The following is an 18,109-nucleotide window of genomic DNA, read 5'->3' on the forward strand; positions in this document are numbered from 1 at the left end:
CATACCCCTTTGTCTCTTGCTCATTGAAATGACGGGAAAGGGTTAAACTAGTTAAATTTTGTGACTATCAATTATGTCCAGAAAGGTATGTGATCACGTGGTAACCACCAACTAGCTGTTTCAAATGGAGTTTAAGTTAGCTAGAGGAACAAATAGGTTAGAAAATGATTTCTTCCACTTTTTCTTTAACTCCCCTCATGGGCCAAACTCAGCACTCTGAAAAGGTTTTATTTATTTATTTATTTATTTATTTATTCATTATTTTACTTATTTATTTATTCATTTATTTTTGAGAGAGAGAGTGAGCACAAGTTGGGGGGGATGGGCAGAGGGAGAGAGAGAGAGAGAAAGAGAGAGTCAATGCAGAGCCTGATGTGGGGCTCCATCTGACGACCCTGGGATCATGACCTGAGCCAAAATCAAGAGTCGGACACTCGACCGACTGAGCCATCCAGGCGCCCCAAAACTCAGCACTCTTAACACCAGGCTCTTGAACAAATGTCATTTATGTAGCTGCGATGGGTTGGGAAGGAACAAGTGGCTCCAAATGCTCTTTACATCCTTGTCTTCCACCCCTGATTTCAGAGCAATCTCATCTTATAGTCCAGGCTTTCTCCCTTGAGTTGGATATGATATGTGATGGCAGCAGTGTAAGCAATGTATCCAGGATTGTGGCTTGGCAGCTCTTAATCCCACATCTTCAGTAGCTATTCACAAGGCAGAAGCCAAAAGGTTGACGTGGGTCCTAAATCGTCATCTGAATCATCATGATGCATCTGAAGGTGTCCAAAATGAAGTCCAGGGCTTTTTAGTGTTACTCTCCTCAAAAACAGAGCCTGCTCATATACTCTTCCAGCTCCCTTCATGTTTGCTGCAGCAATATTAGGTGATAGATTTGCCCATAGATCGAATTAATAGAAATAAATTCTGATTCTTCCTAGTCCAACTGAAGCATTCTGGCAATTGCTTCTGGATATAAGATTGTGACTTTCGCTTTGTTATTAAGGTACCTGCAGTTCATAGAAAGGGACCATGTGCCCTCATTTCATGTTCTCCTAAATTAGAAAAATTTAGTGAATGCTTTATACACCTCCATCCCAACAAATATTCCTTGGATTTCCAGCATTCTTTACATTTACCCCCTCCTCTAGGCCTCTAGCCATTAACCATAATTATAAATCTCCATTATAACTTGATGTATAGAGCAATTAATATTCACGATCTGTAATCGCTCAAATGAATATTTATTTCAATACTTCAGCTGCAACGTCTAAAAATGAAGGTAAATAATTTGACAGGGACCTCAAAAGCCTGGATTATTTTCTTTCAACTGGGAAGTATGTGACTTCTTAAAATATCTCAGGCTCTTTTTTCATAGAACTTATATGAATGCCCCTATTGATTTTTTCATGAGACTGGAAAGGGAAAAGATTTGGATTACAAAATTCTTGGCTATTTTTAGAAAGCATTTAACAATAAAAAGATGTACTGAGAGATTTTTTTTAAGAGAATGCTATGATGTTGTGAATGTGATCCCTAGTTAGTAACTAAGGTGTTCGTGTTAAAGTGGTGATCATCATTGTCATCGTCATTGTTGTTGTCTAAGGAAAATAATATTTACTAGTTCTAGTCAGAGTTCTTAGTTAAAACAGAAATGAACACACCAATTCTGGCTAATTTAAGGAGAAAATTATAGTTCAGTGGATCTGTAATATCTCTCAGGTTCAAGCTGGAGAACCAGGCTGAAGCAGAAGGTCAAGGAGGGAAAGGTCCCTCCAAGATGTCCTCCCTGGACTTCAGGATATCACCGTTCACCAACTGACCTTTGTTATTGCTGCCATTGCTGCTTAACCCCTGGACATTGGCTAGTGCTTTGCTGAACTGCACTGTATCTGGACATTCACTGCTCTGCCGTTGGAATCCCCATATTACACTGAAAATTTTCTGACTTCCTACCTGCACTTCCTTCTGTTTTTCACTTAAGGTTCAAATGCAGGTCACAGACTCTGATTGGCTGAGCTAGGTAATATTTCCAGAGCTTAGCTTCCAAGAGACAAAGACAGGTTAGATTTGATGCTCCTTTTGTTTGATTGTCAAAAGTAGAATTCCCTCTCTCACCCATCATTTGGGTGACCATCATCCTGGTTGCTGGAATAGTCGTGATTTAAGCCTGTCTTTCAGATGTAATGATTAATAGTGTTCCCCTCATTCTAAAATGTATCCAGATTTGGATGATGTTATGCAATCTGTGTTTGAGTGTCCCCCCGCCCCCATCCCCCACCTAAATTAATATGTTGAAATCTTAATCACCAACCTGATGGAATTGGGAGGCAGGGCCTTTGGGAGGTGATTAGGTCACGAGAGTAGAGTCCTCATGAAAGAGAATAGTGACCTTATATAAGAAAAAAAAAAAAAAAAAGAAAGAAAGAAAGACCTGTGAATCATCTTTTGTTTTCTTCCCCTATGTGAGAAGATAGCCCTTTATGAACCAGGACATGGATTCTTAGTAGACACTGAATATGCCAGTGCCTTGATCTTGGACTTCCCAGCCTCCAGAACTGTGAGAAATTAACATTTGTTGTTTAAGCCACCCAGTCTATGGTACGTTGGGGATAACATCCCAAATGGACCAAGTCAGATGAAAAACGGCATGCTTGATCTACTTATTCTAGGATTTCCCCCCTGTTAAAGGGCGATTAGATACTAAGAAATCAGATTTTATACTCCTTGTGACTCACTGAGATAAGGAGTGCAACCAAGGTGCCTCTCCCCTTTTTGTCACAAAGAAATGGGGATGGAGACATATTTTTCAGTATCACTATCTTTCAAGGTACTTTCAAGTTTAATCCCTTTGAGAAGAGCAGAACATCAATTTGACTAAGTGGAAAAATTGGCTCTCTTCACAGTCCAGTAGTGCACCTCATTTGTAGGCACTTTTGTTACCGATGGGCCACAAAAGTAGAGAACATATGGACCACTAGCCTCCCATACAAACCCTTACATAATGAATGTATCACACATGTGTCTACTGTTAAGTAGCCTCATTGATTTGTGTGCGCAAGGCAAGTTTTTCATGGCTGACTACATTTTTATCTAGCTAGAAATAGTAGCTAGAGTGATTTATGGTTTATACTGATGTGAGCTTAGTAGGATCAAAGGATAAAAGGAATTTCTTTCCCTCCAATCGATAATTGGGATGATGACCAAGATAAACCACTTACCAACACATCTTTAAGTGCCATCTCCTGCCCCTTTCCCTAGTTTTCTAGCCCTTTTCTCTGGGACATTCACTGACTTTTATCACCGGCTTGTCCTCCCTCTCTAGAGGACAAATTCCCTGACAGTCCAGGCAACTTATGTTGGGTACTTTTTGCAGTGGTAGACCATGACTCAATCATATTTGTTTCTCTAATTGCACTTGACATGGTGCTTTGCTTGTCATAGGCTCTCAAAAGTCGTAAATAAACATGAAAAAAATTTTTTTAAAAAAATGGGACACTTGGGTGGCTCAGTTGGTTGAGTGTCCAACTTCAGCTCAGGTCATGATCTCACGGCTTCTGGGTTTGAGCCCCACGTCGGGCTCTGTGCTGATAGCTCAGAGCCTGGAGCCTACTTTGGATTCTGTGTCTCCCTCTGTCTCTGCCTCTCCTCTGCTCAGGCTTGTGTGTGTGTCTCTCTCTGTCTCAAAAAAATAAATAAACATGAAAAAAATTTTAAAAATCGCTTATTCCACTAGAATTACAACTTCACAACATGCAGTGGCATACACATAAAAAAGGCTCAAAATGTGTGTGGAATGACTGAACATAATTCTGAGAAAATAGAACCGTTTGGAAATTATATACATTTCTGGATGTAGGGTCCTCAGGAGATTATAAGCTAAGTCCCACCAAGAAATAGATTTAGGAACCTTGGGAAATCTATTCATAGTTTGTGCTGCTAATATAATGCAATAAATGGGGAGGAGAACCATCTTCCTCCTAAAGAAACTTACTAGTTCCTTGGAAGTTACTATTCTGAGTTTATCCTGATGACATTATATCTTATGCATTTTGATTGTCAAAGACCACAAATCATGGTCATTATGACTTATCCTGGTATTTTAGTTCCCTGAGATGAATTTCTTCATCATCATGGAGAAGTAATAGACTGAAAATAGATGCCTCCACAAAGATCATAATAGGTGAGCTCTTTCAAAGGGGAAATTGCTTTTGCTCAAAGAAATGTTCTCACCATTTTACTGCTTTTGATTGTTCTTTCTCACCTTAGTTCACATAGGAAGACATTTTCTTTAATTACCGTAATCAAGTAGGCAGCTTATAGGAAGTGACTCAAAGGAAAAAGGTGTAGACTCCTGTGGGCTGATAACATAGAAGCTGGTGACCACACAGGAAGGCCTTCAACATGGAAAACACAATGTCAGTTTTGTGACAGGATCCCATGGCCAAGTAAAAGTCACTGTATTCCCTTATGTTTACATGAAGTCACTTTCAAGGTAGTGTTTCAATATGGATTACATGTGTGGAATTCACTTATATGTCATTATAGTGTATTGTGTAGTCTTGACGAAATGCACACTCTTGCTAGCTTTGAGTCTGAAGTGAAGAGGTGGGTATTTGTTCATTCACTGAACAAATATATATCGAGTGTCTACTATGTGCAAGGCTTTGTGCTCAGGCCTAGAGATGCGGAATGCAACAAAACAGTGCTCTTGTTCAGTGTTTGCCTATTAGGGTAACGTGGAGGGGCTGGGGTGGGAACAGATAATAAACAAGCGAACAAATAAACATATGATATAAAAATATAACACCAGGCCATTATAAATGCTTTTGAAAACCTGCAACGAGAAGACAAATAAGCACCGCCAGTGAGGTCAGAGATTTTGACTTTTGGGTGATGGGCGTTGAGGAGGGCACCTGTTGGGATGAGCACTGGGCGTTGTATGGAAACCAGTTTGACAATAAATTTCATATTAAAAAAATAAATAAATGGGTGATCAGGAAAGTTGTCCTCAAGAGATATTCTGCGATCAGAGGGCCGATGTAGATTTAGTCAGAGAGAGGCCATGTGGATAAGTGAAAGCAGAGTTTTCTGGATAGAGAAGTTCCTGAACTTGCTGTCCAAAGGGATATCCTCTCCCCAGAGAAGGCAAGGGGCTCCGACAGTGAGGATGAGTGGTAGAAAATGAAGTAAGGTAGCAGCAGAGGCCAGACCATGTGGCTCTCTGTTGGCTTTGATAAGACCCCTGGATTTCAGTCCAAATGTTTACAGTATGTAGATAAGCATGAGATCCCTGAGACACCAACTTCCATGCCATAGCAACTGTCTCTTCTATTCTTCTTTCCTTGTCTCCTTTCCCTTTCCTTTTCAAATGTATCATACTTGAAGTTTTATTTTATATCTGGTTTTTACATAGAAAGGAAAAGGACCCCTTTCCTGTTGAAAATACGTTTGTTGATAACATGACAGCTACTGTACCAAGAATATTTCCATCTGATATTTACAGTTACTTTCTGGGATCTTGCTCAGATTAATTAACTAGTCACAAGGGAGGAGAACTGGGATCCCAGGTTAGGGCTGTTTGGCCAAAAAGTCTCTGCCCCATCCTACTCTGCCCCACTGCCAACTGTGTGTTCCTTGGCTCAAGGATGAAGTGGATTCTTTTACCTGAAAATTCGTGGATGGACTTTACCTTATATTCCAAGCTATAGCAGAGACTCATGTCTTAAAGCCAATGTCTCACTCTTCAAGCTGTACCCAACCCTTGCTGTGCCGTCCTCACTTTCTTTGTTGACTGCCCCGGGGGGGGGGGGGGTGGGGGAGGGTGGATATCTATAATAAGTGTCTGGAATTGAACCTTCCAGGTTATGGTGACGATAACATCTGTCCGAGAAAGTTAGTTTGGTCTCACAGCTCACATAATTCTCACTCACAAAGTTAGTTCTCACAGGTGAGAGTGGTGTGGCCAAGAATGTGGCCTCCAATAAGGCAAAAATAAATGAACTGAACTATTTGGAATTTCAAGGTCTTTATAGCATGTCTGAGGTTCAAGACTAAATGAGTCATCCCTATTTCCTATATGCCTGCCAGTCCCCTTTTGATTTACATATTATGAGAGGAGAACAATATGCTGATATAAACAAAGGAATTGGCACATTTGGTCTGGGACATGAAAATATTAAAGTCTCACTGTCTTTCTGTCTTGGTTTTTGGTCTCAAAACCTTCTGTTAACAGCTAAGGGGGTTTCATGAAAAGGCACATCTGCAAGAAATGTTTCTTCAGTTGCACCTCTTAGAGATGTAATTTGTTTCATGTAAACGTTTCCCACAACATGACTGATTAGTATTGAATTGTTCATCTAAAGTGTCTTCTTAAGGACCCTCCTACCTGTGAAACTAAAAGATATATCTCAAAAGTGTGTGGCGTCCAGAATCCAGTCAAACAGGGTTTAAACCTTTGCTCCCTGACTTACTAGCAGTATTTTCTTGCCTGATTGAGCCATGTCTAAGTTCTGTAATCTGTAAGTGGGTACAATCGGTCTCATCATGACACAGCGAGGTATAGGTTATTCTGTGAGATCGTGTATACTAAAGTAGTTGGAGTACATTGGAGACCTCACAACTAATAATAATTATATGATGTATAATTATGAGAGTTTAGAAATATAAACATATTGTATTTGTATTGTATAATATATATATATTATACTCTCATATAAGTCATTAAAAAGTTATAAGTATAGATATAAATATATTGTACTCTCATATAAATATAATTATAATTATACAGGGAGATATATATTATTCTGTGAGATGATATATATGAAAGTACCTTTTGCATTGGAAAGCCCACAAATAATAATAGTAGACAACACTGTAATGCTGTCCACATGTGACATGTATCGTTATTCTATAAAACCTGTGATTGTCCAAGGGATAATCACTTGGTGATTAAAAAAGAAACTCTAAAATTGTTGCTATTACCCGTTTATTATATTTTTATTTTTATTTAAAAATTTTTAAATATTTATTTTTGAGAGACAGAGAGAGACAGCATGAGTGGGGGAGGGACTGAGAAAGAGGGAGACCCAGAATCTGAAGCAGGCTGTAAGCTCTGAGCTGTCAGCACAGAGCCCGATGCGGGGCTTGAACTCAGGGACCACGAGATCATGACCTGAGCCCAAGTCGGGCACTTAACCACTGAGCCACCCAGGTGCCCCTTATTATATTTAAAAAATATATATTTTCATTTCTGACATCAATTATGTGCTTGTCCTTAACACTGACCTAATTAAATAATTACAGAAAAGTCTTGCCAGGTACTACAGAAAAGTCTTGATATGAATTCAAGGTCAAACTGATATGTAGAAAAATTATTTGCTCCTGGAATTAGAATGAATCACTACTTCTTCTCACTCTTAATACAATTAAATATTGGTCATCTACAAATGGCTATCACATGAATATTCGTAGCTGACTAGATGATCAGAGCTTTAGGAAATCTAATTTCACAGAATACTGGGCATGTTGTTAGCACTGAATCACTTAAAGATTCGTTTGTATCCTTGTTAGCTATTATTTGACAGTGGGCCAAAATAATCTATAAAGTTTTATAATTATATTTAATTATATGTATATAATTATACGCATGTAACTTATAATTGTATCTTATGTAACGTACTGTGTATACCAATAATTGCTTTGCAGACAGGGATGGATTTGGGGAAAGGGGATATGATTCTTGGAAGGCACAGACACATTGCAAGTTGTCCGTCGCTTTTCCTCTGTATGTTGTCTACTCCTTATTGTACGTCGGCTGCTATAAAGCACCATATCTTCTCCAGTGTGTGTAGAGATAAGGCTGGGGATCGGAGGCGAGATGTGCAAGATGTGTACAAAACTTCTGTCTAAAATTTATTTTTTGAGAAGGAGATAGAGGGCAAGTGGGGGAGGGAAAGAGAGAGAGGGAGACAGAATCCAAAGTAGGCTCCAGGCTCTGAGCTTTCAGCACAGAGGCCGAGGTGGGGCTCAAACCCACGAACCCCGAGATTGTGACCTGAGCCGAGGTCGGACACTTAACCGACTGAGCCACCCAGATGCCCCATAAAACTGCTGTCTAATTGACAGTTGTCTGGGAACATGAAAGGCCTTAAATCATAGCACAGAGATCGGTTACATTGAAGGGATTTTGTATGTCTTCTAGTTAAATGTTCAGAATTTGGGATGTACTGTTCTCTTTTTCTCTCCCAATGATTTGTTTTTAAATATTAAACACTGTCCATCTGGTCAAAGAGCTAACTTATTCAAGTTTTTTAAGAATAATTTATCTTCAACTGTCTCTCATTTAGTCATATAATCAGCCAACAAATCTTTATGCATTGCCTACTGTATAGACAGTATATGAGACCCTGTTCTACTTTGCAGACACAATGGTGGGTAAATTCAACATGTATGCTTCCTCCTGCCTTTTCTTCTACGTCATATTCATTGTGAGCGATTAAGAACATCCACACAGGGGGCGACACTTTGAAGTTCTGTGGCGAAAACAACGCGTGACCCCAAAGATAAAAAAAAAAAACACAAAACAGTTTCCTTCCATCTTCCAGAAAAGAGTTCAAGTTCTCCCCCCTATTCTATTTTGTGAAGAGGAAATGGCAGTTTGAATAAATCTTAAGTCTTTTTTTTATTTCCTTCAAAATATGGATATTAAGTGAGAAAAACAAATACAGGACAAAAGCCACAACAATAGCAACAAACAAAACCTGAGTCTTCTGGCTCAACCCAACGATGGTAACCTACAGGAGAGGCAACGATGCTGAGTTTTCCATCCATCCTTTCTATTAATAGAAGAAACACAAAGAAGTGGCCATTGTCTGGCTTCCTTTTAGCAATTGTGAACACACATTGAAAGGGAATTGGAGAAGAGAATAATTATCTCCTTAGTTGATTCATGTAAACATGTTTTTTTTCCTAATTTTCATATTGACAAAACAAAAGGCATTCCCCCATAAAATTTGTAATTGTTACTAAATTATCTAGATGATCTCTTCTATTCTGTTTTGCTGCTGGCGAATGTTTTCCTTAATGTCCCCAGTAATTGCTATGGCTGTGTTCCAAAGATAAATAGAAATAACGCGGGGCTCATGCATGCTTTTTAATAGCCATATTCTAAAAAGATCATGTTTTTTTTCCCCAAACAAGTTTCGCAGTGATGCTTTCTATTTTTAATTTGTACTTAACACTCGATTTCAGTTCTCACCATTCATGCGCTCTGTGTTTACTTACCTCACTTCAGACAAGTCTGTTTCCCTTTCTGTTTTATGGAAATCTTCACCATCTGTTCCCGATGCTATAATAGCCTTCCGTGAGGTTTAGGTTTACAGCAATACTGACTTATTTGAGGCGCGGGGGGGGGGGGGGGGGGGGCAAAGAAAGTAAAAAAAAAAAAAAGAAAAATGAACTGTGTTAGTTGCAACTTAATTAATGGAAAACTTTCAGGGCAGTGAAGCATTTTTATTATACACTGTAAAATGAAGCTTGAACTTCCTAAAAATGTATCTATTGCTTTATCTACTATTATTAAGTCCTTGTCTGTTTGCAGGGTGCTTGGTCTTTGAGAGTTTTCCACGGTCATGACTTGCATAAGTGAGGCCAGTGTGGAGAAAGAAGCCTTAAGCCCATGTTTACCTTAATAAGACACCAAATCAACTGAAACGGTGCACCAAGAAAATATATGAAGGGGTACTAAGCACGTGAAAAGATTCTCGATATCATTAGTCAGTGGGGAAATGCAAGTTTAAGCCATAGTGAGATACTCTTTCACACCTATAAGATGGTGATAATAAAAATAAAAATAAAAATAACCAGACAAGAGTAAATATAGAGAATCAGGAAATCTCACACATCACTGCTGGAGATGTAAAATGGTTCAGCCCTTTGGAAAAGAGTTTGAGAGTTTCTTAAGAAGTTCAACATAAATTTCTCGTAGAAGCTAGGATTTCCACTCCTAGGTTTTTTGTTTTTTTTTTAAGATTTTTTTTTTCAACGTTTATTTATTTTTGGGACAGAGAGAGACAGAGCATGAACGGGGGAGGGGCAGAGAGAGAGGGAGACACAGAATCGGAAACAGGCTCCAGGCTCTGAGCCTTCAGCCCAGAGCCTGATGCGGGGCTCGAAGTCCCGGACCGCGAGATCGTGACCTGGCTGAAGTCGGACGCTTAACTGATTGCGCCACCCAGGCGCCCCGCCACTCCTAGGTTTCGACCCAATAGAAATGAGAACTTACGGCCACACAAAAAGCATGTGCATGTATGTTCACAGCAACATTATTCACGATAGGCAAAAACTGGAAACCATTCAAATGTTCATTAACCAGTGAAAGAATAAATAGAATACGATGTTCCCATATCGTGGAATACAGTTTGGCGCGATAATAAGATAAAATACAGGCCACAACGTGGATGAACCTTGAAAGCATCATGCTAAGGGAAATAAGCCAGACATGAAAGACCACATGAGGTATAACTCCACGTACGTGAAATATCCAGAAAATACAAATATACAGAGACGTGAAAACAAGTGGTTACTTGGGGCTGGGGCAGAAAGGATTAACTGTAAAGGGGCAGGGGGATCTCACTGGGGTGATAGAAATGTTCTAAATTAGGATGATAGTGACTGATCTTCAGTTGGGTACATTTACTAAAGATCATTGAGTTGCACACTTCAAATGGGGCTGGGGACCGGAGTGGATCTTCTGTGCAGGTGTTCTAATAGGGTTTCAGTATGGAAAGGGCAGTTGCCCTCCCATCTAGGCAAGAGACTTGCCAAGAGTTAGTCCATTCTGTGTGCCTCTGCCACCTGCTCCCACTATGAAACCTTTATGACCAATAAAAACAGGAAGTAAGCCGTTCCTGGAGCTCGGGTTTTATATTTTCCTGCCCCAAAGGACAACATAAAATCCATGTTAACCTTAGATTTTATATACTTCAGGTGTTCAAAACAGGGTACAGTGTGATGTAGGGAACTTGAAAGGAGGGCATTTGACCGCCACATCCTGAAATCAGGTGTGAGCAGAAAGGAAACAAGACACCTGGTAATTAAAGCAAACCCGAGGCCAGATGAATAATAAATATAGCAGAGAAACGGGGAGGCATCACCAGTGACGACCAGCCGTGGATTTCAGTGTGTATCCTGTCATACTTCATGGAAACTGTGTATGTTAACATTCAGACGAAATCTCAAAAACGGAGATCGTTCTTCCTTCTCACTGTGCATGTATTACAGCAGCAACTTCGGAATCACTTTTTTATGATATGTCAGGATTAAAGCTGCGACACCATTCGTTCTCTTTCTTCAACATACATTACTGGGTGTCCATTCTGCAGGACACTCTACTAAATGGAGGGGTGCAAAGGGGAATTAAATGTCACTGTTCCTTCTACTGATTTTGCGGTTTAGTGATCTAAGTGCGGTTTAGTGAAATCTAAGATACAAGCCAAGCATATACAAAAATAAATAACTGCGATAAAATAGGACAGCAGGGGCGCCTGGGTGGCTCCGTCGGTTAAGCATCTGACTCTTCATTTCAACTCAGTCATGATCTCACAGTTCGTGGGATCGAGCCCCACGTCAGGCTCTGCGCTGAGTATGGAGTCTGCTTGGGATTCTCTCTGTCCCTCTCTCTCTGCCCCTCCCTCGCTTGCACACTCTCTCTCCCTCGCAAAATAAATAAATGAATGAACATTATAAAAAACAAACAAGCAAACAGGGGAGCAGATGCTAACAGCCAGGAGAGTGGTGAGTGGTAGTTCCTAAATGTCTGTCAGTGAAGCCTTCCTGGACTGGTTGCATTGAAATTGTTTGGAAAATAAAATACAGCTTTCCTAGCCCTACTCTAGCCCCTTGCTTCTTAGCGTGGGCTCAGCCTTGGCGTTGGCTGGAAACTTGTTGGAAATGTACGGCTTCCAGCCCCATCCTAGACCCACTGAATCAATCTGCATTTTCAGTAAGCTCCCGGGGCCCTCTGTGTGCGTGTCAAAGTTGAGGAAGAGCTAGTCTGAACTATAGAATTAGACACTCCAGGCATGGGATCCTGGGAGCATGTATCTTTGACAGGCTCCCAGAAGATTCTGGGATGTAATCATCCAGGGGCAGGCGGGGCTCACTGGAGACATTGCAGGGGCTCCGTACATAGGTGGGTTGGAGATGGGTCTGGAGGGTAGTGGGCGGAGGGGAGCATGAAAAGAGTTCCGCATAAGCAAATGTGTGAAAGCAGTACTGATTGTTCCCCGGAAAGTGAACTCTTATGTGGTCTCCCCATCCTCTCGGAGCCCGTTTCTGCTTTCCTATAAATGTTTAGATACACACGTGCGTCTTTTTTTCATAACGGAAGAAGTGTTCCTGTTCAGAATTGTGGTAATCCTTCTTTTGTTGCTGCATTCAGTTCCCTCTGTTTCCCTCTAAGACCTTGCCCCAACAATGACCTCCTCCTTTCCATGTCTTCAGCCTTTCCTTCTCTATGGGCTCCTTCCCTTCGGTTATAAACATGAGCAAATTTCTGCCATTCCAAACAAAAGCCACCTTTGACCTCACATGTCCGTCCAGGTACTGCCTATCACTCTCCTACCCTCCACAGCTTTGAGAAAATGAGAACTAAGGTTTTTTGTTTGTTTGTTTCCAAAAGAGATACATTCTCCTTATATAAAATTAGAAAATACAATAGGGAAGAAAAGAGAAGGCAGAACCATAATATCAATAGCTAAAGATGATAATAATCAACTTGTGTATATTTCTTACATGTTTCTGTTCATAAAAGTACTTTAAGGGGCACCTGGCTGGCCCAGGCGGTGGAGTGTGGGACCCTTGATCTCGGGGTTGTAGGTTTGAGCCCCACATTGGGTGTAGAGATTACTTAAAAGAATATTCTTTTTTAAAAAGTACTTTAATATTTTTTAAGTTTCTTTATTTATTGACACAGAGAGAGAGACAGAGAGAGCATGAGAGGGGGAGGGGGAGGGGCAGAGTGAGGGAGAGAGAAAATCCCAAGCAGGCTCCGCCCTGGCAGCCTCGACGCGGGCTCGAACTCACAAACCTTGAGTGAGATCCTGACCTGAAACGAAACCAAGAGTCAGATGCTTAACTGACTGAGCCACCCAGGCACCCCTAAAAAAGTACTCTAAAAGCATAAAATGTACCTTTAGTGTTCACACTGTTTCACAAGGTGAATGTTACATTTTTAACACGGTCTGCCTCGAAGATCATTCAATGACACTGCATTTTAATTTTCAGGGTTATCCTTAGTGGCCGTATAGTATTCAGTGGTGCAGCTGGATATTATCTTGAACGTATAACACATGTGTTTCTCCCCATGCACACCCTCGACACCCTCTGGCTCCTGCTTATTACAATGCCTTCTCCCAGTGCCCCCGCTCCCCACCACCACCAAAGGATATGACACATACCAGGGTTAGTATTCTTCACCTGGGTTTTATACTGCAGAAATGAAGACAGAATTTTAAAACAGACCATCATGGGGCGCCTGGGTGGCTCAGGCAGTTAAGCACCTGACTTCAGCTCAGGTCATGATCTTGCAGTTTGTGAGTTCAAGTCCTGTGCCGACAGCTCAGAGCCTGGAGCCTGCTTCGGATTCTGTGTCTCCCTCTCTTTCTGCTCCTCCCTTGCTTGTGCTCTGTCTCTCTCCCTCACACACACACACACAAATAAGTAAACGTTAAAAAAATTTTTTAAAAATAAATAGAACAGGCTTTCATGACTCATGGTAGAGGCACTAGAAATATTAGAAAGAAAAGTATTGTGCTCATGGGTGTTTCAGGGGTCTGGAAAGAGTTATGCCACAACTGTGGGCAGTGTCCAAGGTCACCATGACTAGGATTCACAGGGGTGAGTTAAAAGCAGAGTTGGAAATGATCAGGCTTGTGTTCGGTACCTTTTGAGTTAAACCCAGTGACAAAGGGCACCTGGGTGGCTCAATCGGGTAAGTGTCCGACTTCGGCTCAGGTCATGATTTCACAGTTCGTGGGTTCGAGCCCCGCGTCGGGCTCTGTGCTGACAGCTCAGAGCCTGGAGCCTGCTTCGATTCTGTGTCTCCCTCTCTCTCTGCCCCTTGTGTGTTCACACTCTGTCTCTCTCTCTCTCTCTCTCTCTCTCTCTCTCAAAAATAAATAAACAAAAAAAAATGTTAAAAAAAAAGTGATAAAAGAGAAGGAGAGACTCTAACTTCTATGATCTGAGAATAGAGGGGAACTGGGATGTGTGTCCCCAAAGTCCCAACGCCACCATGGAGGGCAGAGCAGAAATGGAAGTGAGGTAGAAAGGACCTGGTAAACGTTCTATGGCCCCAAACTGGTTTGGGAGGAGGGAAAGGTTTACCTGTGCTTTTATAAACGATACCGGTATTAGGTCATCAGGAAAGTTCTGGAGAACTGAAAGAGTCTTGAGCCAAAGGCACCCCAACATGGGGAGTCTGCATGGGGGTCAGCATCCAGACCAGCAGGCCTGTGGGTGTCTCAGGAGGTACGGGGTGGGGGAGGGGAGGACTCACAAGCCCAAGACAGGCTGACAGATACATGTGGGAATTGTAGCACAGACAGGTGCCAAGCTGCCTCTCCCTCACCTTTTCGTGGCTCTCTGCAGCTTAGAAATCTCCTGACCCCAAGTGGTGGCTTGCAATGGTACCTACTCACTGACAAGGGTCTGCCATCATTTATTTAACTTGTCTTGGAAGTTTTGTTTTCTTTTGTTTTGTTTTGTTTTTCCTCCAGAAAGTCACTGTTATAAGCAATGCATAGCCCATCATCTTCATTCCTTCTCTCCACCGGGGGCCATCCTTCATTGTTCAACTTGATGTAACCTGTTTTTTGTTCTCTCTATTCTAACAGAACTACTGTTATGAAGGCAATCAATGAACTCCACCTTGTTAAACAAGGTGAACTCATCTTAACTGCTCCATATTTGGCATCAACTCCCTATTTGATGCTGATTTATAGTCCCTTCTTCTGAAACTCTTACCTCTGTTGAATTTCGCAAAATAATTTTTTTTATTTGATTTCCTCTACTTCTCTGGCTTTTCTTTCTTAGTTCACTTCTCTGTCTCCTCTTCCTCCAAAACTCATTTAAACGTTGATGTTTTTCATTTAAACTCCTCTTTGTTTCCTTCTTATTTTCCATTTTATTCATGTGGGTTCTTAGTCAATGTCTCATGTTTGACTCTCTCCTAAATATGGTCACTCCTGAATCTTTATCTCATATCTGAAATTGTCACTACATTGCTTTATTAATATCTTCTTAAGGATGTTCATCCATCCATCCATCCACTCAACTATCCATCCATCCATCCATCCATCCATCCAACCATTCATTCATTTATCCATTTAATATTTATTGAGTACCAACCAAATGCCTGACAGATACTAGTCTAGGACAAAACAAGTATATCTGTGCTCTGAAACTTTTCACTTTAGTTTGGTGTAATGGAGAGCAAATATATAACAGGAGAAAACTGCATTTTTTTTTCAGCCAACAATTCTGAAATCGGGCTCACTATCTTACTCTCCATACCTATGACTCCTCCATCAACTGCCATAGCCATGAGTGGTCTGATTACCCATTGGGTTTTTCATGTTAGAATCAACCTCAATTCCTCTTGCACTTTGCTTTGAAGGCAGGATAGCTTGTGGTTAAGAGTCTGGGCTATACCACCCTACAGACCTTGGTTCAAATTTTGTCACTTGCCAGTGGCTTTGGTCAAGTTATTTAACCTTTCTAAGATTTTTTTAAAATTAAAAAAAAATCTTACTCCACAGGATTGTTTAAGTGTGTGTGAAATAATAGATAATTATGATCCTTACCTCTATATAAGATAAATGGTAGCTCATTAAAGGGTAGCTCTTGTTTTTTTATTATTATTATTATTATTATTATTTACCTGCACTCTTCAAAATGGCAGCCACAAACCCATATGGCAGTTAAGCACTTGGAATACAGTTTACCAAAATTGAGATGTGCCATAAATTTAAAATACATACTGGGTTTCAAAAGAGTATCAAAAAAAAAAAAAAAGAATGTAAATTGTGTCAGGAAAAGTGTTACATTGATTTTATGTCAAAATGATAATATTTTTGACTATAGGGTTAAATATTATTAAAATTCATGTGTTTGTCTTGTTAAGTGTGGGTACTAAAAAATGTAAACTCACATATGTACCTATCACTATATTCCTCTCGTACAGTGTTCTCAACATCTCTCAGCACGGTTCCTGTGCTCCACACATCCACGGACAATATCATTTCTCTTCTCTGTTACTGCAGTCATAGCCTACTGGCCTCTATGTTTCTTCTCCCTCTGAACTTTCAAAGCCACCCTCTACACTGTTGCCTGGTTGATACTTCTAGAATGTTAGAAAACTTTTTCCACAACCTGTAGGTAAGGCCTGGGGAGCATAGTGTCTACCTCTAGACTTTCCTTGGACCCTTTCTCACCTCCTCATGGAATCCCACTGCTCAAAGCTATTCAGGCTTCCATGCTTTCGTCAATAGTTTCCTCCTACCTGAAAGCAGGTTTCTCACACTGTCTACCCAAGGAATTCCTCTTTATCCCCAAGAACCGCCTTGTTACCTGTGTAAAGTCTTCCCCACCTGTTCTTTTACGTTTTGTTTGTGAAGCCCTCTCTTTCTCTGTGTCAGTTATTTATTACTCTTTTCGGACTTTGGGTTTCTTAAGAACCGGGATTGTAATTTATTAACTGGATTCGCCATATGTGTCGGAACATTTGTAACATACTAAGTCACCAAAATATTTAAACAAAGGAAGGATAGATTGGGGGCTTATTTTTAGAAAAATGAGCAGGCAAGCCATAAAAACAGCTAAACATTCAGTATTGTCCATTTGTGTATTTCCCCCTTGTATTTGGGAAAAAGAACAATGTCTGAGACATGCCGATTGCCTGGGTAAATATAATATCACATCTTTTCCAAAGATGATGGGTGCATTTTGTATCAGAAGTCGTATTTGAATTTACAGCCAAGTTCGATTTTCCATTCCCTAGTTCAGCGAATGGAAACAATTGTAAACGCTATGTATACCCCTTGAAATCGGCAGTTCTTCAATAGAAGCTCTAGAACTTGATCAGTTTACTCTTTGGTATGATCCTATCTTCTCTAAATTAAAAAAAAAAAAAAAAGCAGTAATTCCTGACCCTTGTTGGAAGTTCTGCTCTCGTATGACTTCAAACTGTGAAACTCACATGAGTGACTCTGTCTCTAAGGTCCTGAGGTATGCTCCCTGAGTGTTTGCAAGCCTCTGTGCTTCCGAGGTATGGTCTCCATAGATTGCCTCTTGTCTGACAGAAACCTGGCCTGAGAATTGCCCTTACCACTGGGGAGAGCATTGAAACCGCTATCAGGTGCTAATGATTTCTGAACCAGACAAAAACAACTGAGAGACGTGAACACAGATTTCTGGGCTGTCATCCCCTTCCTGGTGATTTATTAACTGGAAGGCACTGCTTGTTTTCAAAGGCGGAGGAGTTAGGCAAGGCCTACCCTCATCTCTGCAAAATCCTAAGATCCTAAAAACAGATATAATAGTATACTGACCTAATTTTCCAGGCGAGGGTTACCCAATAGGTCAGTCAGCTAATTCCACATTTTGATGTACTGTGAAAAAGTATGGTCATTGGATCAAGAAGTCAGCTGGGGGGAGGAGGGGAGTTGGCCTTTAAGGGGAAGACAGATAGCAGATGACATCATCATTGGCAGCAGCCTCGCTTGCCTTGGGGGACCAAACTTTCATAAATTATCACAGATTAATGTTTGTGCAGCACGAGTTGTATAGAGGCAAAGAGATATGATGCACTTTGCAGGAATTACTAGTACTAGGAAAGAATTTGCCACACACAAAAAAAGCTATTTCAGTTCACATGAGTCGAAAATCATGGTACAGATCCACTCAATTTTCAGATGGACTGTTGTGACATAGCCATGCACGGTGTTTTGGATCAGAACGTTCCTATTATTAGCATTGCCACTGGTAATTAAATATTGTGTGAATAGATTGGAATGAATAAAATTTCTTTTTCATTTAAGAGTGCTAG

The 18,109-nt window shown here is 40.6% G+C and overlaps 1 protein-coding gene and 1 long non-coding RNA gene across 4 annotated transcripts in view; one reads left to right on the top strand and one right to left on the bottom strand.

Moving 5' to 3' along the window:
* The window catches only part of KCNJ16 (potassium inwardly rectifying channel subfamily J member 16), a 145,955-nt gene that overhangs the window by 37,620 nt on the left and 90,226 nt on the right, over nt 1–18,109 (top strand). The gene's annotated exons all lie outside the window — the stretch shown is intronic.
* LOC111557731 overlaps nt 1–18,109 on the bottom strand; it is a 35,939-nt gene that overhangs the window by 7,898 nt on the left and 9,932 nt on the right. The window contains exons 3-4 of the long non-coding RNA XR_006589379.1: nt 9,286–9,392; nt 2,315–2,392 (exon numbers count right to left, since the gene is read on the bottom strand). This is a non-coding gene — a long non-coding RNA (uncharacterized LOC111557731). The remainder of the gene's footprint in view (nt 1–2,314; nt 2,393–9,285; nt 9,393–18,109) is intronic.

This window comes from Felis catus, chromosome E1 (assembly GCF_018350175.1).
Source record: "Felis catus isolate Fca126 chromosome E1, F.catus_Fca126_mat1.0, whole genome shotgun sequence".
NCBI lineage: Eukaryota > Metazoa > Chordata > Mammalia > Carnivora > Felidae > Felis > Felis catus.